Source organism: Gobius niger (genome assembly GCF_951799975.1).
Source record: "Gobius niger genome assembly, chromosome: 17".
Taxonomy (NCBI): Eukaryota; Metazoa; Chordata; class Actinopteri; order Gobiiformes; family Gobiidae; genus Gobius; species Gobius niger.
Genome location: NC_136868.1, coordinates 14,274,676 through 14,300,935, shown reverse-complemented (window position 1 = coordinate 14,300,935; position 26,260 = coordinate 14,274,676). Strand labels below are relative to the sequence as shown.

At 41.8% G+C, this 26,260-nt stretch overlaps 1 protein-coding gene across 4 annotated transcripts in view; it reads left to right on the top strand.

Annotated features, from left to right (window-relative positions):
- ralgps2 (Ral GEF with PH domain and SH3 binding motif 2) overlaps positions 1-26,260 on the top strand; it is a 92,017-nt gene that overhangs the window by 1,079 nt on the left and 64,678 nt on the right. For all 4 annotated transcript variants that reach the window (XM_079575382.1, XM_079575380.1, XM_079575381.1 and 1 more), the window contains exon 2: positions 22,795-22,890. The gene's annotated coding sequence lies outside the window, so the exon portion shown is untranslated. The remainder of the gene's footprint in view (positions 1-22,794; positions 22,891-26,260) is intronic.

The window sequence follows — 26,260 nt, the reverse complement described above, 5'->3', positions numbered from 1 at the left end:
GCTGCCCTCTGATAAAGCTCATAGGAATGCTCCATGTTGATATTTGTATGCTGTGTGGAGCTGCTGTTCTCCAAAGTTAACCCCTGACCCCTGAGGTCACTGGTTCACTCCCATGACTTGCATGCCTTTACAGTAATGTGGTGTCATGTTATGCAAAAAAGACTGGACAAATCTCTCTGGATCTCAATAACATTCTTTGGTCAAGAAGACACAGGATGTAATTCATTCAATACTGTTGAGGGAGAATGTCTAGTTGTGTCTAAATGTCAAGAGAATGCCCGTCCTTTGTGCATATTAAATATAGAGATGCTGTATTGTAAGAAGCTTGGTAATAATGGCTGTTGTGACTGTTTTACCAGAAGTGTAGGAGATTACACACGAGGGCTTATACTTAAATCCAATAATAGTTTGTCCATTCAGCCTTTCCTTTTTGTAAATAGGTCATGTCATGTCAAGCATTATTTTATATATTTTCCTTCAAGCTGAGCAGAACCTGTCTTTATTTTGTAACAGATTTATTTTCGCTCTCTTCGCCTTTGTCTTGGCATCTCGTCTTGGACTGATGGTCAAAGTTAATGCACCCTCTGCTAAGGTACATCTCACCTCCACCTGAGATGAGCTGCCGATGCCAAGTGTACACAGACCCATCTGCTCAGTGCCGCCGTCGAACCGTTGTGTCCGAGGCCCGCAGTAAATGTGATTAGTTGGAGATTATGCGTGTGTGTGTGTGTGTGAGAGAGAGAAATGAAACTCCCCTCACACTCCGCGCCTTGTGTTTACAATAGAAACGGATAAAACTCTGCACGGCTTTTGCGTCATCCACTTCAAGCGCTGGTCTTTCTCAGATTGAGTTTCTCTGATATACGTTACACCACTGTTGCTTCATGCTTTTTGTGAAATGTTTGGAGACGAAGCGCAGCTGTTCACTTATGCTCTGTTTATGGAATGGGGCTGCACGTTATTAGAAAAGCAGGCTTCGTACAGTGTGTCCGATCTCGTTCCAGTGATCAATGGGATACTTATTACACGGGGTGAAAGGGGAGAAAACCTATCTTTTTCTTTTCTATTACGCCTTTCAATATGCACTGATTTATTTTCTCCGTGCACGTTTCTTGAGGGCGCACTGACATAAACTTGTACACAGGATTAGAATCGCACACATTTTTTCTATACCTCAGGGGTTTAATGTGAACGCTGTTCTCGCTCCATGTGACCCGTGTAAAGCTGCTGGTTCGGTTGCCTGGGCGACCGAGCGTGCGTCTGGCACAGTCATTCAGCGCAGATGGATTTGCAGAGTCACATGTCATCATAGTCCTCTTCTGTGTTCCTCCTGCCCCGACTTCATCACTGTGAGATCAGAGACAGTTTGATCACCTAATCCTCTCAGAAGTATATCACTTGTAGTTTGTGGATAGGGCCCACTACATTGCTCGAATAACGTTTCAAAATTAAATGTGTCAAGATCATGGACTCCAAATATTCTTATTTTGAGTACTGTCTTGATAAACCTCAAATTTTGACATTTATTTCCAAGTCATGCATCCAACAAATTTGGAGGACTAAAAAGGAAACTATTTTGTGTTCTAAATTGATATGTTGACTTATTTGAAACATCTATAAATCGTCTTTGTTTTTTAACCTCTTAAACCCCACCTGAACCGTGCACTTTATCTCCAGTTTGGCATTACCCAAATCTAAAAGCTTCTTGAAAAAAAAGCGTCAAAACAGGGCCGAAAAAACATGATTAAAAATGTATGAAAAACACAACAAAGAAGCAACGAAAGAGCAGCAAAACCGTGCCGGAAAAGCAATAACGTCACAATAAAAAAGCGTCAAAAACACCACTAAAAAGTGACAAACACGTGACAAAAAAACCCATCGAAACAGCGACACAAAAAGTGATCAAAACACAACAAAGAACAACAAAACCGTGCAGGAAAAAGCAACAATAATGCCATAAAAAAGTGTCAAAAAGCAAGGAAAAAATGCGATGGACAACATAACAAAAAATGACTAAAAGAGACGAAAACTCGGCGACAACTTGAGAGCCGTTACTCTGGCCTATAGGCTGTAAGCTCGAGTTAAGATGCTTTTTGATTTGGGTAAAGCTGAATTGGAGAAGATGCACTCGGTTAAGGTGGGGGGTAAGACGTTAACAAACAAAAAACATCTAAAGATCTAGCTCGAAAATCAATTTAAATGGTTGTTAATTTTGTTCTATAGCACATTATTTATTGCGTAAAAATAAAGCTTTAAATTTGCCTTTTATGAATTGCAAAACTGAAAGCACGACTGCATGTTCTGTGGATGGTCCTGGTTTGTCATGTGGCGGCTGCATAGTTTTCACTGTTGCTTTGTCGGAGACTGGCACCATATGTACATGGCTGCAGATTGAGCAATGGGCCTGTGTGATTGCACACAGAGAGAAGCGTCACATCACCTGTTCGCTGCGCTTTTGACCATTTACCATGTGTTTCCTGTCGTGTCGTAAGAGCCGCTTGTTTTGGAGAAGTGACAGCCGCAAACAGCAGTCGGAGGCCGGCAACCGTAAAGTCAAGACAAGAAAAAGATCGGTGTGGGTTGGTGCAAATAAGATATTGAGCACAGAGACAGCTGTATTGTCAATTTTTCTTTTGGATTGTAAATGATGCAGAATTCCAAGACTCTACAATAATGTTCTTTTTAAGAGATCCACTTTACTCCAGGGTTGATTCATTGTCGGTTTTTATTGCCGTTGTCAGTAAACAGGTCTTACTAACTAGGAATTTGCTTTGGTGCAAACATGCAACATTAGGTATTATTCCAAAATTATAAGACCTGCCAACTGTTCAATCCTATCGCCTCTAAAATAGTTTAGAATGGAGCTGTGCAGGGCCGTCCTCTCTTTCTTGTTAGGACCATTACAATTACAATCCATCCTCTTTAACCGCTGACGTCTGATCCATACCGCACTTTCTACTTGGCTTGTCAAGTTGGTGAACTGAAACACACCAAACAAGCTATATAAACTGTACAGTTGTGTCACGGGGCTGAAGCAAAGATAGGATCAGGTAAACATGTCACGGTTCCTCAGCTCCGCACTGAACCGTTACTGAGGTTTTGCATCAACAGGCAAATTTCCTCCTCTCCGCTGGTTTTTCAAGACCGGAAAACACAAACCACAAAGCGATGAAAAATCATTGTGTTCATTGTAATAATCAAGTTTATACAGTGTATAGGTCAGTTCTTCCATCTAAAAATCTAAAATCCATTCGCTACTTGCGCAATACCATCATGCATTGCGCCTTGGGGGGTTCACTGCTGTGAACAATATGGCGGATTGGCGGTGCGAGCTGTCATCGAAGAAACTAATATTAATCTCCCGAATACCATAGTAAAAATATCCAATTCCACTAAACCAAAGCTTAATAAAATCTGTATCTTTTTATCTATTGATTTTGAAAAGTCGATCGGGGAAAAAAGCTCTCATTAACTTTGTGTGCAGAGCTTTGTAGTTCCGAATTACGTTTTTGATTGTTGGAGCAATTACGAGCACAGCAGAAGTTGTTTTTCATCATAGTTTGGCTGTAGCTTCACTCGCACTCAAAGGCCTCCAGGTCGTAGCTACCCCCCAAAGCGCAAAGCATTATGGGTTATGTGCAAGTAGTGAATAGATTTTGGAGAAATTGATTCCAGAAATGGATAGTCTTCAGAACTCTCTTTGGACCTTATTGCTTGTAAATTGCTGAGCTGACAAAAGGACGGTGGTTCTCAGCTGGTGGGTCAGGAGTGAGTACCCAAAAGTATTTTTTTGTCTGGATCCTGGCTGGTAATGAAGATGTCTTTCTATACTACGCTAGTTTATAACTGTTGGAAATCTTCCTCTGTGCTTTTGGCTTTGGGCATTTTCCCAGGTGATCAGTTTCTCACTATACAGTAAATGTAATATTCCAACACTCATTGGACTGACTCTGATTAATTTGAGGAACCCACAGGGCTTCCCCGTCCCAGTTCATGTGACTGGGTTTGGTTTGAATATGAAGTTTTAACATTTGCATGATCGCCCCAAAGGTTTTCTCACATTCAAAGTGTCTTCTGTGAATTCTGCAGGATGGCTCAAGGCCACTGGTCACAACAGCCTCTTTCTTTTGGCCAGAAGGAAATAAAAACGTGTCCTTGAACTCCCTCGCACCTCCTCCCGACAAAGTGATAGCGAAGGATTGTCCATGAAACTGTCAAACTTCCTTCTTTCCACCACTCATCACCTCAGAAGCCAGGGCGCATCAGGTCAAAGCTGTTTAATACATTATCATTAATTATCGTCCAAATAAGGGAAGATGTGTGACCAATTCATGTGGATGAATACTTGAATAATACATTGAAGCAACTTTGCACAGCTGTAAAATGTGAAATCTCTGTTGAATTATATTATTGGGTTACTTTTTGACTGACTTAACCATCCCCTGATTAACCGTGCAATTCTCCTTTTACCGCTTTCTCTGCTTTGCTGTAAACCTTGTGACATTTTAAGTGTACCTCTTTTAGGCCCAATATTCACTGAACTCGCCCCTTTGTGAAGTCAGACTTTGTGGTTGACCCTGCTGCAGTGTTGAGGTCATGAGGTCAAAGGCGAGTCCATGAGCAGGGGCTGTAGTAAAGCAGTTAACGTGTGTAAAATGCCCGACACTGGGGGCGTGATCTTTCGTCTCTGGCGTCACTCCTGTGGACCGTGGGTGGCACTGGTAGCACAAAACTGTACTTAGGAAAATTGTAGTTCTAGTTTGTCTTGTTTAAAGCAAAACTAAGTAACTTGTTGACTTTAATAAATCCTTTTCGTAGTCCCTCTGAGGGTAATACAAGTGTTTATGGGATGATTGGGAGGTCTTTCATCTCCCCCTGGTGTCTCTGGTCAGGAAACCACACTTGCAGCTTTCCTGCACTGGGTCGGAAGCCCCAATACACACTAATGGAATCACGAAGAAGAAGCTAACAGGCTAATGGGCAAAACTAACTGTGGGCTAGCGCCACTTAAACAGCATTTACAGCTTTTCACAGTTTGAGTGAAAAAAAATATCTCCATTGTGTAATTGGATGCACAGTATCCCTCTCTGAACGCAAAAGTCTACGTCAGCACAATTTATATCACTGACCGTCCGTTTAAAGAATGTGCCGGTATTGTGAGAGCCAGAATCGATTGGGGGCAGCAGCAAACCATCAGCTACCTTTGAGTTTTAATAGCCTGAAACCGGGAAAAAAATGGGTAATGCAGCTTTAAGCCACTTTTACCACAGCCTGTAAACTGTGCATTACATTGAGTGTGGGCATTGGTAACTGACTGGGAAGTGAGCTTTTAGCGTAAGCCTTTCTTTGCATGATTGTAGACGTTTGAATCGATTCCAGGAAAACAGCAATGCACTATAAGAGGGAGCCCTTTGAGGTAAAGACTGCTTACTTTTGGGTCCGCTGCTGCCCCGGTGGTGCGTAAACAGAGAGATGCCTCGCCCTTCCACTTCCCCTGCACGCTGTCCCGATCCGCTGCTTTGTGTTGGGGCTTTCAGCACACGGCCTCATCTGTCTGTCTGATCCCTGGTGTTTTGGCCCGAAGCTACGCTGAGAGCAAAGCCACGGTTATGTCATGGAAACTTATGAACTTTTAGCTCCAGCCCTGCCAAAGACAATAGATCATGAACATGGGAAGATAATTCAACGCTGCCTTTCTCCGCATTAAGCACCATCTAAATGCATTACCTGAAGTCTTCTTTGATCATTGGCCCAGCCTTATCCCTCAACAATAACCTTTTCTATTAAGCTTTAGTTGTTAAAGCTGCAGTCTTATTTTTTACCGATATTCATTGTAGTCCACAGTTGTTGTTACAGACCTCCCCCCATGTCTATTGTATTGCCTTTCTCTGTCATTGTACTAGACTTGTTCATTTAGAAGCAAAATAAGCGCACTGCAGCTCTTGGAAAATGTGTGAACACGATACAAAGCCGTACTGTACATCCCACACATTGTTTTCCTCCTCTGTAATGAATCAGAGCTCAGGTAAAAGGCCCGTGTGTCTGTCACAGGGACAGTTTGAGGCAGGAGCAGAGCAGTTTGGTGTCGCCCTCCTCAGGTCCCGACATGCACCAGAGTCCTGCACCCACACGCCTCCTGCATTTAGGGATTACACATCGGTAAGCCTGTTTATATTTACTGCACCCTGCATCGGGAATTGAAGTTAGAGAGACAATGAGCCCAAGACACAAAGGATTTTGAATTGGGGTTGAACTAAACTGCAGTATTTCTGATGAGTACTGCATTGTGTTTTCAATATTGAACTCAGGAGCTCGGGAGCATTAACTTTTGAAAGGAAAAGGCCACTGTTTTTACACACTGAGATATGTTCTTACCTTAGCTTAGACGAGTTGATGCATAACGGTCTGGCCTTTGTGCGTGCGCTCACTCACGCAAATGTTGTTAGCATTTAGCCACTCTCAGCAAATTATGGCTCCAAACTGGGGTGAAGTTAGAAGCTACAGAGCTGTTCCACGTTTCCCTATTAAAATACAGTTACATGAGCAGTTACACGATCCAAGTCTAGTTACACAAATTAAACATGTCGATTTTCTAAGTGGATAAAAAGGGCCACTATATTGTGAGGCGTAATAACACGTGGAGTACTTCGATAATATTACTGCGCAGACGTTGAAGTGCTCCAGGTGCTATTACGTTATTAACTGTATTTAAACAGCTTGGTAGCTTCTAACTTCACCCCAGTTTGGAGCTATACCTTTGCAGGGAGAGGCTAAATGCTAACAACATTTGCGTGACTGAGCGCACGTGCAAAGACCAGACAGGTACGCGTCAACTCGTCTAAGCTGAGGTAAGAACATCTCAGTATTGAAAAACGGTGGTCTGTTCCTTTAAAGGCGCTATACCTGATTTTCATTTCAAACAATGAAAGAGGAAGCCACTAAATTGAAATGTTGGTGGGGGTACAAACTCATCCCTAATCTTCCTAACATATTTGTAGCATCCCAATTCTTAACAGGGACATGTTTATAGGCACATTTCACTTCTTGCAGGGTCACTTTCACAAGAATGCCAGAAAACTAGCCTCCAAGTTCATGAAATTGTTACAAATGCTTTATAATTAGATCTACAGTGTTTTCCCCACAAATGTCTGAGTTTACAATATACTTAAGGAAGACAAAACTAATTTTATTCCATAACTAGAAATCAGGTATAGCTCCTTTTAAGATAAGTCTGAAATGTTGGAGAATGGAGACATGTTTAAGTTATTTGGAAAGTGTTGGAGATGGAAAAGCGCGGTTTTATTCATTTTTTTTCTCCAAATTGAACATATTCAATGATTTTATTTTTTAAACACAAACATGTGCTAAACCTTGTACCCACGTGCACAAAGGTTGATTTGTGCTGAAGGGAGTTTTTTTTTTTAAGTCCTATTCAATCTCTGGTCTGAACAAGAGGTCACATTTCATTGAGATATTTCACCTGGTAATCCCATCCAATGTTCTTTAAACCTAATTTCTGCACTTATCGTACAATCCATTTTGACCTGAATAGCATACAAAGTTAACAATAACAGTTTTACGTACTGTAGGCTCCTTTTTATAATGCCTTCATTTGCACAAAATTACAATGGACCCCAAACTTATGAAGATTTTGTTTATAGTTTTTCACACGTTGATATTTCGTTCCTCTACACTCACAATAATCCCTGTAGTGTCACTGTCACGCCCTCACAGTGCTGCTGTCTGGTGTTGGTATCACTTGCACCTTTCAAACCACTTCAGTTCAGTGTCTCAAATGTGTGCCAGCGGAAGTCACAAATGCTTTAGCAGTTTATTCATCATAGAGGTATGCTGTGCTCTGTGCGGGTTCTACATTGTTTATCTTCATTTAGTCATTGTTCTACTTCATTGCTACACATCTATGGACATTGCATTGTAGCTTATTTAGTTGAGGACTCGCAACCATCACAACATAGCATCGCCATAAATGGAGTATGAGTCATTGCCTTCGTTCTTCAAGACACTTCGTCACCGCAAAATCATCTGCCTCCCCGTGCGCCGGTTGGCATTATTATTGACCATAGAAGACCCATGTCTTTCCAAACCATTATCCACGCAAAAATGCTTTGGAACCACAATAAGCATTAGTGTTTTTTTCTTTTAGCCATTTTCTTTTGGGGTTCATTTGAGTTATTTTTTATTTTTTTATCCCAATATCAGCACCGGCCAGTTCCGAAACCACTTAACTGTTCCTATACTTCCTTTTTAATAGTGGATTACATTGGAAGCAGAACTTTGGTAGAATCGGGCATTTTGACTTTGTTTGTTTTGTATATTTTGCCATGTGCTCTGGGCCTTACCATCTTACCATTGTGCCCTTGACATTGTCTTTATTCACACTGGTATCAGGCTGGTACTCAGTATCGGAAAGTACTCAACCTATGTTGGTATTGAATTGTTTTGAAGAAATCTGTATAGGAACAACATTACAGTACAGATTCTGCTGCCTCTTTGAATGGTTGATCCTCATACTGATTTTGAAATCTCAAAATCTGTCTTAACCAACAATAAAGTTATGTATATTTTTGATTGAAAACCGCATATTTCAGTGAAATTGCGCCAAATATCATAATATATTATCCAAACGAACATCATTAGTTTGAATACTGTACCCCCCTGTAGCGCCTCTAATATTCTTTCAACGCCCTTAAAGGAATAGGCCACCGTTTTTACATACTGAGATATGCTCTTACCTCACTTTAGCCGAGTTAATATATCTGCCAGGCAAACGGAGCACATACGCAGCCTCTCCCACATGTCACATAGCTCCAAAAAAGCTCACGATAGAAGCTACCAAGCTCTTCCACGTGTTCCCTATTTAAATAAAGGTTGTTGACGGAAGTGTCCCCCTTTTTATCTGCTTATAAAATCGACACGTTACATTTCTGTGTAAATATACTTTGCATGAAAACACTTCACGTAACTTTATTTAAATAGGGAACACGTGGAAGAGCTTGGTAGCTTCTATCGTGAGCTTTTTTGGAGCTATGTGACATGTGGGAGAGGCTGCGTATGTGCTCCGTTTGCCTGGCAGAGCGCACGGACAAAGACCAGACGGGGATATATTAACTCGGCTAAAGTGAGGTAAGAGCATATCTCAGTATGTAAAAACGGTGGCCTATTCCTTTAACTGATAGAGCTGTATCCATCAATGTACATTTTTTCTGGTGTCGGAGACATGAAGCTCTCTCTTAAAACATAGCATGTAAAACTATCGGCAGACCAATCCAACTTAAACTGACTTAAAGCTCTGCCAGAGGTTTTGTTTGGGAAAAATTGGATTGCTTTTAAAGTTTGAATTTGGTTAAGGAAATATAGCAGTGATCTGGATAACTCTAAACCGAACCGAACGCTGAGTGTCCATCATAGGACTGCTCTTTACTCTTGACATTTTTATATTTTGTTTTGAAATACATTCTAATATCTCTTTTAAGGAGGATTAACACCAGCCCGACGAGCTGTTGCTGTGTGGGGGCAGGCCGACTATTGTCAGGTCAGGTCTCATCGTGTCTCACCTGCTAAGACCAAATCTACACTGAAGCGACCTGAGCCCCAGACCAAGCCCGTTAGCTAGCTAGCTAGTTAATGTTTGTAGTGTATGCCTCAGTTCAAACGCTGTGTGGTGGTCGTCTCTGGAGAGTGACTTGTTTTCTCAGAGTCCCGTCGCCTTTTTATTTCTGTTTATGTCACAAAGAAGTTTGTATTTATCCGTCTGTTGATAAAACAGCGCGTTGCATGTATGGCAAAATTAGCGCGAGGGGGCCAGATTTAGAGTTTAATAACTCAAAAACACAGAAGAAAATCTCTCCTCCTAACAGTCAGCCAAGACGGGCTTCACCGACCTCCACAGACGGCATCTACGACGGTGCTGTCCACACCAAACACACGCGTCCCAATGTCAGGGGGAAAACCAACCTGACCACTCCCGACTTGATTATCGCCCGTTGGTATAAAAGGACCTTTAAATGAGCATAGAATACATTTTTCGGACCTTTGCCTTCTGAGCATTTAATTTGATTTAAAGTTTTAGAACCCCTGACTTTCAGTGTTATCTGATTCTAGTAGATTACCTCAACTTGATTCTTTGTTTCCCAGCGAGGTAAAGTGTAGCTAGTCGAGGGGGAGGGGTGTCTGTGTGTGACTTTGCCGCTGGAAACAATGTCTTTCCTATTTTTAGTCAATAGATGAATGTTTGGTAGCACATGCATCCTGCCTGTACTTGTCTTCTGGGACTACAACACACACACAGGCCTGAACCAACACTGCCTGTCACACAGCCTCAGCACATCCTCTGGTCGTGGTGCTGGTTTTGAGGGAGAGGGGGCGGGGGGTGAGAGGGACCGTCCTGAAACGATACAGCTGTTTTAAGCTCAGCTGTTGCCCGGCTTTCATTGGCCTGGTTTTTTAGTTTCTCCGTCTCGCTCTTGCCTTCGACCTCTTTCCATTCTCTCTCTAAAGCTCGCACAAATGGACAGGATGAAGCACACGGTGTAACATTTGTCTGAGAAACATCAAAGAATGAGTGTTTTATTACTGCTTTTACTGTAGATGACCGTAGAAGGAGCTTACCATATAAGTATTAGATCCAAAGAAGACATGTCCACAATTGGAAAGTCTGATGTTGTACCGCTCTTTCATTGTTGGCTTGTTACAGTTCTACAATTTATAACAGCGGTTTTGCAAATTGTGACAGAATACCACCCAGTAGTGTTTCTGTTGTTCTTAAGGGGCTTTCTGCTGTCTAGTTTGGCATTATCTAGTCCCACTTGATGCTACCATGGATGCATTTTTCTTTTATGATTTGTTGTGGCACTTGGTCTCTTGGTTTGAGAATAACTGATGATCTACTACAACATAACACTCTAATGCTGGTGTCTTGCCTTACTCTGATCTTTGACCTTCTGAACTCTCCAGCAAACAGCTGCTGAGAGTGTGTTGCTGCCGCTCAGGCCAGTAAGGACTAGCGGACTGTCTCTGTTGTCATGCACGTTTTGCTTTTAGGTCTTTCACACAAAGCAGGTGTAAAGATTTGTTTCTTTTATTATTTGATTCCTTGTTTTTCATCTGCTTCTTGAGAAATTGCTTCTCCTTTCACAGTCTGTATAAGGGGGCTGCAAGATTAATTTCTGTCAGTTTGAACGATGTTGCAATTGGAATGGTCGCAGTAGTAATCAAATCTGCTATAATTTACATTGTCTTCTGTAAAACAGCATTTCTTAACTCCATGACCATCACCATCCACTCTCGTGTATAAAATTGGCTGACCCTGTTTTCACCTCTACAAATATGTTCAGCTTGTGACTGTTATAGTTTCATTTCGATTTGTGATTGCAATGGCTATTAGATATTTGCCCAGTCGCGTGCTTCCTTAGTGTTTAGTGTCAAGTAGTTTTATCAGCCCCTAGAGACTGGGGCAATGCCATGTTAGGGGAAGTCATGCACATAGTGCTGGTGTGTGGGTGTGCGTGCTCTGTTAGGCAGGTTCAAAGGGCTCCGTTACGGTTCAAGACAGATCTTTTTATCTCACAGATAACCATCAACAAAACCTGAAACTCACTCCCCGCTGCTAAGCTCACTCGCAAAGTACTGGGCAGAAGATGGAGAGGCGTGTGTACAGCATGTTCTTTCAGTCCATGCAGTTTTATTTGCAGAAAAGGAGGAGAAGCATCTCAGTCCCGAAAGACAATTTTTCTTTTTAATGTAAGTTTTGTTCCGCTGATTAAGGTTTCAGCTTTATACCATTGAAACTAAACATCATTCAGGCAAGAATAAAAGAAGCCAAGCAATTTAACAATGTTCCTTTCAGTCCTTTCATGAGTCAGTCCGTGACCTGCCTTGAAGATTGTAGCTTCAATGAATAATATAATATCCATGAAATGACATTGCACTGGATCTACTGCAACCTCATGTGGCGCGACCTCATCTTCACTAAACTTAAACCAATCTGCTGTCTTGATTTATTGACTGGGTAGATATCCAGAACAGGGTGAGTTTTTAAGTTTGTTCCCTGTCATTTTAATGTTTATGCCACCATGTTGATTGACGGACAGCCTCGATTCTCCTCAAGAAGTCATCTCACAGCCGTAAGCCACTAATGCCTCCCTCTCTGTAACGGCGACGTGTAAACAAGCAGCAACCTCCCTCTCTCTTTGTACAGATGCGTTTTTTGCCTTTTCTGCAAGCTGCATTAGCGGTTTCTGTGCTCTACATTGTTTTACTGGATGCTTTTGTACATCTTTGCCGCGTTTTTGTGGACTAAACGCCTCTACTGTAAGATCTTTTTGTGTGAAGTGAACAAATTATCACTCAGACCCTCCCTCACAACCAGTTTTTAACAACTCCCCTGTTTGAACTTATAAACCAATAAAAACATTTGGCGCGAGGTCACAGAGTTTGGGTTTCCAGGCGCGGCACACACTCACGAGGTTTGCAAAAAGTAAAGAGGCTACAGGCTAAACACTCAAGGTTAAGCCATCCTCCTGTCGTCTGCCAGCACAGACGACAGGAGGATGAAGCGTGCAAAGAAAAGTAGTGTGTGGGACCATTTAAGCACACAGTGAGTTAGACCTACTTTGGCCGGTGCGTCTTTTACGCAAAAAGTTCTAGGCCTGTCCATTGGTTTTATCATGTTACGGACTATTAATCTACACATGCCTTCTATCCCTACTATTGTTCTGGCTCATGGACGTTCACGAGGGCTGAACGATATGGACAAAATTTCATATCTCGATATTCATGCCAGATATCTCGATATCGATACGATACGATTAAATCATGATACAAAAGAGCTCCAATTTTAATATTTTGAATGTTCATATCTCGATATCTATACGATAACGATATATCTTTCAGCCCTAACGTTCACTGAAGAATAAAACAGATTAGAGTTGCGCAGGAGGACGAGGAAGGAGGAGGTGGAGGAGCTGACTAGTGCGGGACACCATGCTCTGAAACAGGGACAAACCCATGAGGCACTGCACCGTTTCAGAGGACCACTGAAGGCAGCACAGCTTAGTCACAAAATAATTTCGTTGTGCTTGTACAATGACAAATAAAGCACTTACTTACTCTCTGATATGCAGTTGCTGAGGATTTAAACGTGAAAATTAAGTTCAAATCAATTATGTATGTTGTTCCCATCTATCAAGAACTGCCCACATGCCATACTTTGACTTTCGCAAATACATTGTTTATCCACTGAAGCACATGAATTTCCAATACAGTTCTGCCGTGAGACTGTACATCATAAGTCTTACTGAAATGAATACAATGCTCAAATCGATGTGTGTGACGCATGAGCTGCTTCCTGTCCTGTTATGGGCACAATAGCAAAGTGACCAATTGTGCTGGGTTGGGTTGTTTTCCAAGCCTTGAAGCCTCGGTGAAAAGTTGAAACAAAAATGTTTAGGTTAATCATTTGTTTTTCTCGTGCTCACTGATGTGCAAGACATTCTTATCCCTGGTCCAACCAAAGATGGTCGATAAACTGTAATCTCATGATTCAATTATACCGACCGAATGGCGGACTACAAAACACAACCCACCTCCTAACGACAATGTTTTCTCTGATGTGCGTCCAGTGAAACAGCAGCGCGAGTGAAGGGAAAGTTTTCTGTTTTGTTTTTGTTGATACTGACAGACCTGTTGTTGTCTGCAGGCAGCCGAAACCGTCCAACTTCCTGTGGCGGGTTTACACACTTGTCATTTCTAGAAAGAGGGCATTGTTGAACCAGAAGCACGAGTATTTGTCTGTGTGTGTTGCACTCACATAATTGTACGCCTCGTCAGGTTGTAGCACGCTGCGCCTCTCAAGTCTCCGTCTCACACACACTGCCCGCGGCGCTGTCCGTTAGCCCTGTTTGTCGGTGAGAAGAGGGGATGACATGTTTTTGGTGGCAGGCGGCGTTCTTGTGTAAATATATTTTGTTTTAGTCAGCCTTCAGAGTGCTGGCGATACAGAGAGCTGTATTTCAGGGGCACTGGGGGCGTGTTGAACAGCGGCTTTGACAGAATAATGGTATGCACTTGTTGTAGGCATCACTCTAAAAGAGGGCACAACAAATTACATGGTACAGCAGAAAAGTGCTTGCACGGGCATAACATTTTACGCGCACAATTTTCACCATTCAGGATTTGTCTTGTAAAACTTGGTCCTTTGCTCGAATGCTGAAACGCCGAGCAAACAGATCCCCGAAAACAAAATGATGGCGCGCTTCTTGGTAGGTATTTTCTTTTTTTCTTCACGTTTGTTTTTTGCAGCCACCAATGCCTTTGCTTCAGTTTGTATTTTAATAACAGGCATTAAAATCTAGAAGTTTAAGATAAAGTTGGCGAAGTCAAGAGAGCGGGGGGATGGTAAAATGTATGAGTAAAAGAGAACTGTTAGCATATAGAGTCTGAGAACAAGCCTATGAGTGAATAATGGAGAGATTTACTGTATTGACAGAGGACATGACTTAAAGGCAGAAAAAAACTGAATGAAATAACTGAACAAAGCTGCCTCTGGCCATTGTTTTAAATGTGATAAAATACGTACTTGTGTTAAATCCATTTACAGAGCATTACTGTTGTGACTCTCCGCTCTGCTCTTCTCCCTCATATCACCAGAATATCTTATCTCCCAAATAGCTTTCAGGGCACTGCTGCATTAGTGGTTTCCCTTGTGTGGGCTGCCGCCGCTCGAGCCGCTGACCAATCCCCTCAGAGTCATAGAGGAAGACATACAGATGGTATCGGCTTCCTGAGAGAGACACCACGCTCTGCGCCATTGTTCGCTCGGCCCTTTCCTTGTTAATCGGCCGTGGAGGGAAACACTATAGCCAGTCAGAGCCACTGCCAAGATCTCGACTTCCTCTGCTTCCTCTCCGCTTCCTCTCTCCACTCGTCTGTCTTCACATAGACTGTAGGAGTTGAACTTGGGTTGCGCTGAAAAGCCACAAATCAGGCAGAAGCCGTCCTGGACACACTGATCTACTGCTGTGCCCACACGAGACGGCCCTCTGCTCTGGGGCCCTGCCACATGCCTCTGCCACACGCCGGGCACCCTCCTCTGTAACGATCACTGTGAGTTACAGCTGCGAGGCCACCATGAAAGAAACTCGGCTTTTGATGAGGAGGCAGACGAAAACATGCAAGACTTCTGTTGGATGAATAGAATTACACTTTCCAACGAGTGATTAATGAATGAATGGAAAGTCCTGTGCACTCTGCCCCGGCTCCTTTGTCTGGTTTCACAAAACCTGCGTCTCCACAGGGTTTATGCTGTGATTGGCACACGGAGGGTGGATTCTCACGCAGCACGAAGCAATTTTCATAAGCATCATTTTTATAACCGGACTGCCCGTGATCCTCTGTCTTGTTTCCCCCAAAAAAGAAAAAGGAAAAGACTAAACACTAAACATTTGAGCAGCCTGGTGCACTTTGGGGTCTCTGAAGTAACCTGTGTGAAATGACACTATTGACTTTTCTTGTTTCTGTTTTTGTGTCCACTGATGAGAGACATATCTAATACTCTACAGCAGGGGTTCCCAATCTTCTTCCTCTCACGTACCCCTTGAGTCTTTTAGTTCTTCTCAAAGTCCCCCATAACCCCCGAAGGTGCACCAGTTATTTAGATAAGGATCCACTAAACTTGGATTTCTTGTATTTAGTTGTGTATTGTGTAAATAAAGCTAAAATGCTTTTCAAACCTTTTACAGCAAACATCTTTACAATTAACTTTTCTTTTATAATAACATTGAAATATTATTCAGTTTTCGCCTTCTTTTCAGGTCTGAAATCATTCCAAATACCCCCACAACCGTTGTTGAACTGGTAGCCTTGATGATTCCTGTTCTGATAAAAGGCCAAAGTGGTGGAAGAATACAGATAAATCATGTTGTAGCATTTTTAAAAATGACAATTGTTTTTATTTGGTAGATTGAGACGAATTAACCTTCAAAAACCTCTAAGAAGTACTGTGGGCCTATGCAGCGGTGTCTCCTAAGCCTCGGTACAGAGCAGGGGAAAGGACGCCGTCTAAAAAAAGCACTGTCACCCACAGCGCAGGCTGGTGCCATGGCACTACATGTGTCTAGGGGAATTTCACAATTAGGGTTAAAGTAAGAGATCTTTTTAAAGTGTATGTGATACAACAGGGGAACATGGCTCAGTTCTGGAAGCTGGTGCTGCGGTTTTGTTGCTTACCATATCAATTTAGATACTACCTGGGTCTATATTGTCTGTATAGTTTGCTACATTTAGCATTTTGCAAGCTGTGCATAAAGAAGAATAGAAACCGCTAATGTCATGAACACCAGACACACAAAAGCTGTGTTACATGTGGAGTCAGCATCTTCTCTCTGCGGATTGAGCCTCTGCAGTTGTATGTCTTTGCCCCTTCTGCTTTTCCCTGTTGGGGAAGCACATGATCAGCCAAGAATCGATATAGACATCATTTTAGTCACTTTTACCAAACAAATTCAAAATTTTGACCAATGACCACGTACACCTTGTTGTGAATCAGACTTGGAATTGTCCTGTTTTCATACTTTGCATGTTTTTTAGTGTCTTGTGATGTTTGTGTTGAATTGTTATATAATCCTTATTCCAGTCACACTCATATTCATGAGCCGATGAGTCAATAGACCAGAGCACAGCTGGTTTCTGTCAAAGGAGTGTGACTGCGGAAGCTTTTTATCTATTGATTTTCCTAAACTGCTTATAGTGAAGTTTATCTTTGCGAAAAAGCAGAGTAAACCGTGAAGTGCAAAATTATGTTTCAGCCTCACCTGCTCTGAAAGTGAGGAAAATATTTGGCCGGCACAGTAGCACCGCGGTTAGCGCTCGTGCTTCACAGCTAGAAGGTCCCGGGTTTGATCCCTGGCCATTGGGGGCCTTTCTGTGTGAAGTTTGCATGTTCTCCCCGTGTCTGCGTAGGCCTCCTCCAGGTACTCCACTTTCCCCGACCACTAAAAACATGTACAATAGGCCAGAATGAATGTAGTGTGAGTGGTTGGTGGTGGCCGGAGGGGCCGATGGCACAGACTGGTTGCCTTGCTTCCCTCAGTCCACACCAGGTCAGCTGTGGCTACACCACCGAGTATGGAGTGACTTGGTAATACAGGCTTGTAAAGCATAAGCCGTTATTATTTTCAAGATCTTCAATGTTCCTGCGAGGCATTTCCATAAAGCGTTGCTCAGTCGAACTCTGCAATGCAGGATGTGGAGAAATGGGCAGATTTTGATGAATTGTACATTCGTACTGCACAATAGTTTACAGTCACAGCATTATTAGGTGACACAATATCCATATCACAAGAAGCTGCAGTATGTCACAATATCCGTAAGGTTTTCCATTTGACTGAGATTTACATTTTTTTGCAAACCCAGCCAAAGAAAAAAATGAAAGGCAGCTTAAAAATGTGCAAAAGTTCAGTTGAGTCACGACATTCCTAATTTAGTTCCATTTTAGCTGTGTTTTGTTTTTTGTATAACCCTTAAACATATTAGCTAACATAGTAGGCTATCAAAAGATGAAATTTGTGAAAGATTAATTCCAGATGTAATCTAAAATAGCCCTGCTGCTCCGTGCTAGTGTTGCTCTCCTCTCACTGTCCCAGATTAGACTTCACACCGATTGACCTTCAGTGGGTTGGTGCATCAGCGGCATGTTAAGTGACGCTGTGAAGAGGCTGCTCGCCGCGTCCGCTCTCACACATGGAGCTGTACCGCGGGGCTCAGCTCAAACAGGCGACCTGCTGAAAGCTGTGTGTTACTGTGGACGACCCGCTGTTATTAGAGCCGATGTGTGAGGGGCCCTTCCCTCTCAGCTCTGGATCAATATAGTGGCCCCTGGAGCTTTGTCAGGACATGTCACTGTTAAAGGCAGCACAGCGGGACTTGTGTGCTTTGTGTACACATGTTTTGTAACAAATGATGCTATATTTATCTTCCATTTAATGAAAGATGTATTTTTTTTTTACACTGCAGTAGTGGCTCATTCGTTTAGGTGCCAGCTTGCAAAGTCAGAGGTTATTTGATTGATTCTTCCTTCAGCTGGGAAGGGTGATCCCAGTGCTTCTAGTTTTGATGTGATACCAAGGTGAAGGTGTACTTTGTCTACTGTATTTGACCTATTCTTCGATGCCGCTGGGGCACCAGCACCCGGGGACCAATGTCCAGATGTCGAGCTTGGCAAATGGTTAAACTAGAGGCTTAATTTATGGTGCAGGTGTTTAGTAATGCTCCTATTATATATTGATCTACCCATACAAGTTTCACATTAAAAAATAATAATGCTCACTTACTTGAATTGAGTGAAAGGAGTTGGGCAAAGTGGTTGCTTTTAAACTAAGCTTTAATCACACTTCTTATGATTGCATAAATCCTCTTGTCACTCAGAGCTTGACGAGACTGAGCAACGGGAACAGTGAGTGGGGAAAACGAATTGTGGAAGGAGTTGCAAACCTCTGAATCAAGATATGACGATATCACAGGGATCAGATCATTACACTTTGTTTATTATTGCCAGATTGCCCAGTCCTTCTGTATAGATGATCCACAGTGCCATAAACTGTATGCTACTTTTGGAAAGGGATTTTGATAATCCCCTTTGAAGTGACACATGACCCTCTCGAGATTACTTTTCCTCATCATGTCTACTGCTACTACTACTACTACTACTACTACTACTACTACTACTACTACTACTACTACTACTACTCAACCAAGTGTACTGTAAAAACCCTGAGAATGTTCAAGTTGATATGCTGTCAGTGGTGATTGTATAGGTAAGTGTCTTCAAGGCTTGTTTGCAAAGGGATTAATAATCACATGGTGAGAAATTCATATAATTTCTTTTCCTTGTTCACGATTTTGATTTGATCATGATTCATGTCCCATAGTATCTGTATCACCTTTTTAGAGGCAACTAAATCTGTTTCCTCAGAATGTTCACATTTCACAATGATTGCCTAAATCCTCTTGTCACTCACTCATGAGACTGAGCAGCAGGAGCAGTGAGTGTGGAAAAATGTCTGTATTTGAGTGTAGGCATAGGCAGGCAGTAACTTCAAAACCATTGAATGACAATATGTCAACATCTCTAAAAACGGACATAGGATGGATCAGGTCACTATTTGTTCTTTATCGTCATATCACACAGCCCCACTGTCACGTCCCCCGCTGCTGCTCTTTAGCCCAACACACTGACCCACTTTGTGACTTTAGTGCATCTGCAGTGGCACTCTTCGCCACTGCACCCGGCTCCTGCTGCATGTAGGGCAAAGAAGAAGAGACTAATTTGTTTACTTCGTCCTTTTTAAAGCGACCGCAGGCTCAGGACACTCTCATTTTGGAAGTGCTCTTGACTCAGAGGCCTCAATTTAGCTCCGGGTTTGATGTGGAATCATTTCTCCTCAGAAGTGGGGCCTATAGTTAAGATCTCCAACAGGCCAAACTGGTGAAGTCACTTAGTACTTCATTTCCACTTGCACTAAAACGTCAGACTTGGCTAAAGCAAGTATTTCTTCTCCTTTCTGGGATTGCCTCACCAAGTTGTCGTATTTATCTCTAACAGTTTATTTTCAAACTAGTTTAGGACTTGCAAAAACGGTGGGCTTGTGACTAGGTGGTTGACATGTTGTTCCTGTTGTAGTTTTCTTATCCCAGTAATATGATTGAGGTTAATAACCTTTTGACCAGCAAATCACAGAATTGCGTCTCCCTCTTGCACACTTTAGTACATTTGTGTGAGAAAACACTCCAACATTTAGCCAAACATGTTAACAGACTAATCCTCTGTGTGAGGCTGAGCACTGGCACCTTAAGGCAGGCATAGTGGAGAGTAAACATGTACACGCACTCACTGAAGTAAACGAGATTAGGCCCGGGACAGTCTGTTACTCTGGTCTGTTTGAGGATCCTTCAGGCTGTGGTTGCTCTAGTGTCTGAACAGAGTCTGAAAATATCAATGAAGGCTTGCAATGACAGCATAACATAGAATCAAGAAAAAGACTGTAATTGTTAGAGGCCGACAATATGGCTTTTTTTTTTTTTTTTTTAAGGCTGATGCTGATATTTTGGGATTTTAATTGGCCGATGCTGATATGCACAGGTGATATTTTTGACCGCTTTATTGGCAGATTTTTTTCAAATTTCTTTTCTATAATCCTATATGAGGTTTCTAAACTGTAAAATGTGTTGAACTGTGACATCAGAGGGCGTTTTATTGGGGGCATAAGACTGAGGCTAAGGCTGTCCTGGTTTTCTCTGAGTGAAAAAGTGAATGGTCCTCTTTTCTCGAGTGTGACATCAATATACTGTCTTTTTTTCTTTCTTGTCACCATTTATCAATTATATCAATCGATAAAATAATATGAAATCATTAAACAAGGGGTACACTATTTCTTTGGGGAAATGACAGGCTTTAGGTTGCACTAATATTAATAACTTACATAAAGTGATCTGATGAATATATGTTAGACAGTTGTTTCATAAAATAAAGTACAAACACTTGGCCACTGTAGCAGTGGTTTTAGTTTATTTCTTTACGTGATCCAATCATAGTTTCTGTCCCAGTCTTGCTTAGTTGATTTTAGCATTAGCATTCTGTCGCTAGCTTTAGCACACTGATGCTAACCAATGCATTTAGCACAGCGATCAAAAATACAATTGCGGAGGTTTAAAACTAACTCAGCGATTGAATTAGCATCAAATGAGCTGCAGCATGTCTATATGCACTGAGGTTTAGTCGGTGAAACTTGTGTTTTAAATGGCTTTTTTTTTCAGACTGACTTTCATTGTGTTGTTTCTCAGTCCCCTTGAGGGTGTTGTTGAGCTCACATTAAAGCTCTGACTGAGCTCTTTCCAGAGCAAATAACGGGAAGTCTCTATCACTTTCGATTCTGTAGATACCGGCATTAGATCGTCCGATAGCCGATATCGAAAAATTCCCAAATATTGGCTGGCCGATATACTGGTAATTCTAGTAATTGTGCAATGTCTTAACGGACAGTGTGCCTTTGACCTGTCGCCTTGTATTGAGCTGCAACTATTCTTTTTCCCTAATCAGTTTATCTGGTGATGATTTTGTTTTTTTGCCTTTGAATAATCATTAGACGACAAAAGGCTTCTTCGGGACAGAGTACAGTTACATTTTGGGTCATTTTCTCATGTTTTCTCTGCTCTAAGTGACAAAACCTTTCTCTCAGAATACTTCATGCTTTGGAGTCAATTGTTCGATTACTAAATTAGTTGATGAATATTTCAAGGCTTATGCCAGTTATCCTTGGTTGTTTCAGCCCTGGCCTGAATGTTCATCTTGAAGTAAGTGCTCCTGTTGTTAACCTTTTGTAGAGAAAAATGACCCCTGACCACTCATTGAAGTGTTCTTAGGACCATGTGATCTACAGATATGGACTGCACACATTACTTGTGTCGATGTACACCGTGTTCCTTTGCGATGGAGCCAGTTTTGCAGACAGTGCTTTGTTTGAACTGCAGCCGGTGAAGGTGTGAACGCTGAAAGGCATGCTGGGAAAACGGGGAGGAAGACGAGCGGACGGCTTGTGATTCACCATCGCCTCCCGTGAGTCACTGATCACACCGGTCCATCCTCCGCGGCGTGCTGCGACTTGAGTCTCTCCACTCAATCATTTCTGTTAAGTCTCTTCCTCCGAGCGCCTTGATGTTGTCAATGTGATGCTCTCATACGGCGAGGTGCAAGCTGACAAATCCCAGAATGTGCAGGAAGGTAATGATAATCCAGCACCAAAGCTCTAAAGATCGGGAGATGGAGTTTGTGGTCGCCTACTGCCCCTGACAGGTTGGCTGAGCAGCATTAAATGCCCCCACCCTTGTTTGGCAGGCTATAACTGTAAAATTATATACTGTTGAATCCTATGCTTTGCACCTAGAATAGTCCGCGATGTCAAAAAACAAACGTGAACCCTTTTTTTTTTTACCTATTTTTTTTCAGAGAGCCAACGATGAAGAAAAAAGATTGCCAGGCAGATTTTTTTCCAAGAAATTGTTGATTTGTCATGGATTGACCCAGAAGTGCGTTTTATAGAAGTGTTGAAGGTTGGATGCCTAAATACTGTTTATGTCCTTGCTTTGTTCTTGCACTTTTTAAATGAACGAATGAAGTTTCGACATTACACTAGATTGATATTAGAGTTGTCTGGGTCATCTCAATCAGTTCACATCTGTTCATATCTAGGGTAGAGAGTAGTAACAGGATGGGAGGCTTGTTGGTTGATTTGAGTTTGGCTGTCACAAGACCCTACATTTGAGAGTTCATCTTGGGAACTCTCCTTACAGCTTTGACAGACACTTTTTTTTTTTTTTAGCTGAAGGTGCTTTGCTAGAACTTGATTTGGATCTGTCTGTGAATGGAAGAAGTCAATCGTGACTCCTGAGTCCTGAATGAGCTTTGCATCCCTATAAACTCATGATAACAGTGTAATGTGCAGTGACTAAGCAGACTGCATTTGTCTGTAGTCAATCATAAGGCCAGCACGGGGTTATTTTTGGGTGGAGTGAGACACCTACTGGAAAAAACAAGTAATACAACAGAAAGAACACGTTACAACAAATGAGTTAGTGCATTTGTTCTGACATTGGTTAACTGTGTTTAAAACATGCCACTTGGTAATGTTAAAACCTCATGCTGAAAAGCGAGTCTGATCCTCTGCTCGGCTGTGCAACGACAAACACAAAACAAAACACGCTTCTTTCTCTCTTTTCTCGCAGGCAGCAGACGTCGGCCTCTGAGCAGGACCTGATCGAGCCGGACAGGCGTGCGGACATCTATCCCTTCACGATGCAAATCTGACACACGGCCTGTAAGTAGTCTCAAAATGTTTAGAGATTTAGAGAAAGGTTTTTGTTCATAGATATTCATCATAGTGTGCAGATGGGATGGGCCATTAATGTGCGTATGACAGGTTTTAATTGAAAATATGACTTATTTAGAAGGATGACATCTGTTGCAAGTACATCGGTTGCATAAGCATCATTTTATTTCAGTGAATCAGCAATTTTAGTGAAGAAATGTTTGGTAGAAAATTAGTTTTATTTGACTTCTAAAGCTACTGACTGGAAGTGACATAAAGGTTCAGTTCCACAACAGTTTGACTCGTTTCCCATTGACTTAACATGATCGGCACAGCTACAGTTTAAACATGTTTGCCTTCATCTATGTCAGTTCCTGTCGGTGTCAAAAGTGACTTAACAACTATAAACATCACCAAAATCTTTTGCAAAATCTGAAATGTTATTGTGATTAGTAAGTTTTAGCAAAAATTGTGTCCAATGTGTCATATGCACCTTAACGTGCAATGTTGCTTTGGCCATAATAGAAGTTTTCCTTTTGAAGATTTCTTGATTTAGCAACAGCTGTGTATGTCGAGCATACATTTAACATTTTGGTCTAAAAAGAAAGCATACACTGGATACATTTTAATTAAGTGGTGGATGAGGCAAAATCAAGTACTTTTAGAACTATCATTTAAAGAAGAACTAAGTAACTCATGCCCCAAGAGGCCATAAGTACCACTGCAGGTGTCGTAGCATGTTGCGTTTTTTTAGACTCATTAATCGTCCGTCAGTAAATACTACACTGACAGAAAAGGCTAAGGGAGAGAGGGATATTGTACATCCATTGTACATCTCCCCCCGCCCCCCATCCCCAATCATCCCATTAACCCTTGTATCACCCCCAGTGGGACTACGAAAAGGATGTATTAAGGTACACAACTTACTTAGTTCTGCTTTAAGTTTATAGTGTAAACTTAAGTGTGTAGACAGCATTTTCTGTTTTTTTTTCTAATTATTGCATAACTTGTTTAGGATAATTGCATGTGGTAAGTACACACACAAAAGTTTACATTTTTCAAAGATTTGTGACGTATGAAGAGAGACAGTTGCAAACTCTTAAGTGCATATAATAGGTTGTTGACCCATGTCACCAGTGCCATAGTTAACAAAAAACGCACTGTGGTTCAAAAATGAAAAAAGAATGATCTGATGAAGGCTATGCCGAAACGTTTTCCTTGATTAAAAATTGGACATTAGCTATTTGAGTGTGCGATGCTGTTTTTTAATTTTTCCTCAACATCTGCACCTCTGAGAGTACTTTTGGTGTGCGTTGCTTTATTTTCTCACCAGTGCCATAGTTAACATCTAATCTTTGCAATATATATGAGGTTTTGCATCAAAGAAGACTTTTTAAGCTGTCATCTGTACTGTTTTGCTGTTTTATTTGACAGCAGGAATTGGCTCACAAGATACAGTGACTGGTCTTGTAATATTATTAGTCGATGTTACCTCACAAATTCACACAAAGTCACAAATAGTCACAAAGTCTATATTGGCCCAACCTTTTATCTCATTATAGATGTATTTGATTGAGCAAAAGGTGAAACAGTTTGCTCCTCATCAATAAGTCACTTCAAAAGCGCTCTGTCAGTGATAAAAAGTCGTGTTCTTGCAGCTGCTACATTAATTTAACAGGTAACACCCCTTTAATGTAGTAGAGGAGCTGCTGGTTCCTGCGGCATTCACCGCTGCTGAATGAAGTGCTAAAGTCTAACATGATGAAGTGCTGTTTGTTTGTATCTAACTGAGTACAACTTGTCGGAGGAAGCTAATGATTCTTAAAGCACTGGCCGCTTTAGCCTGAGCATCGAGGCGACGCAGAGACAGATGGGCTGCTCAGGTAGTGTGCCTTTGGGGGCACTTAGGATTCAAAGCGCCTCCTTATTTTTCATCAGTGTCTGGCTGAGCATCGGGCAAAAGGGGAGCCGTGTCTGGCTGTGATCCTGCTTCCCCTCTTGCACTATAATGTTACAACGATGACAATAAAAATGTACTGATGCATGTTTCATTTAAGATTGGCCTAACTGTATGATGTACTTTTTCCAAACACAAGTATCTTGACAAAAGTTCTTCAGCCGTACTTGGTAGTTTAAGTTCGTTAGTGACTCATTATCTTTATATACGGCAGCAGCACAGAGTGCACCAATCGATAAGGAGGGATTTCACTTGAGAACTTTTGGCTCAGATGGAAATACTCCGATACGACTTTGCTTATAATTTCAGAACTAGTTTTTTGTATTGGAAAGAGCTAAGTTAGGGCTTTAAAACGCGTCAGGGGAACTGAGAAACATCGTAATGAAAATTGGATAGCTACAAGTGTGACTTAATTTATTTAGTTTTACTAAACCTTATTGGGTATGGACATGCTGCATTTTGAAGCACAGAACCTGGTGCATTCAGTCACTGAATTAGTTTTAACTCCACAATTGTATTTTTGATCTCCGCACGGAATGCTAATGCTAACGGCAACTAATAACGGCAAACTATGATTGGATCGCCTAAGTAATAAAATAAAATCAGCAACTACTGGAGTGGCCAAGTATTTCTTTTTGCAGGACCAGTGAGCATATCGGCATCGGCCAATAAAAATCCCTATGTCGGTCGACTTCTACTATAAGTGGTCAGATGTCTTCTCTTTGTTTTTATTGTTGTATTGTTTGATGCTTTTTACTGATTTTCATCTTTCTGTTCTGTGATAAACAATTTGAAAAGCCTGACCAGGGATGGGGGCTGCAAATTAGCCTATGACTAGACGCCTTATGTACATAACATCGGCCACCGAGTTGGCAATGTTTTCGTGTATGGTCCCTGTCAAATAAACAAATAAATAAATAACTAGCCCCTGCTGTCACAGGACCATTGATGCATTTTACAGTTTAGAAGCATCACATACACGAGATTTTAGAAAAATGCCAAAAATATCGGCATCAACCAAACAAAATCGGTCGACCTCCAGTTTTAGTTTCAGCCGTGGTAATATGACATTGGTAAATGGGGTGTTGTGAGAAGATGAAAAACGACTATATTCGGTACGATGCACTATAGCCTTATTGTGTGAAAAGATTCCAAACTGTCACAAGATTACTATAGACTAAACTTACTTATGATTCACACACTCACGCAAGACTAAATAATCATATTTAGTCTTGCGTGAGTGAAAGAACAGGCAGGAAAAGAATGAGACAGCTGGCTCCAAACATTCACCGAGGATCTGCTCCTAATGCTGAGCCTGAGCCGCGTCTGTCTGTCCTCTGCGGAAGTCCGGGACGTTAGGAGAGACTGACACCAGTGCTGGTCCATATGGTGCACACAGAGGCCTGCGGGGATGAAGGTGAACGCT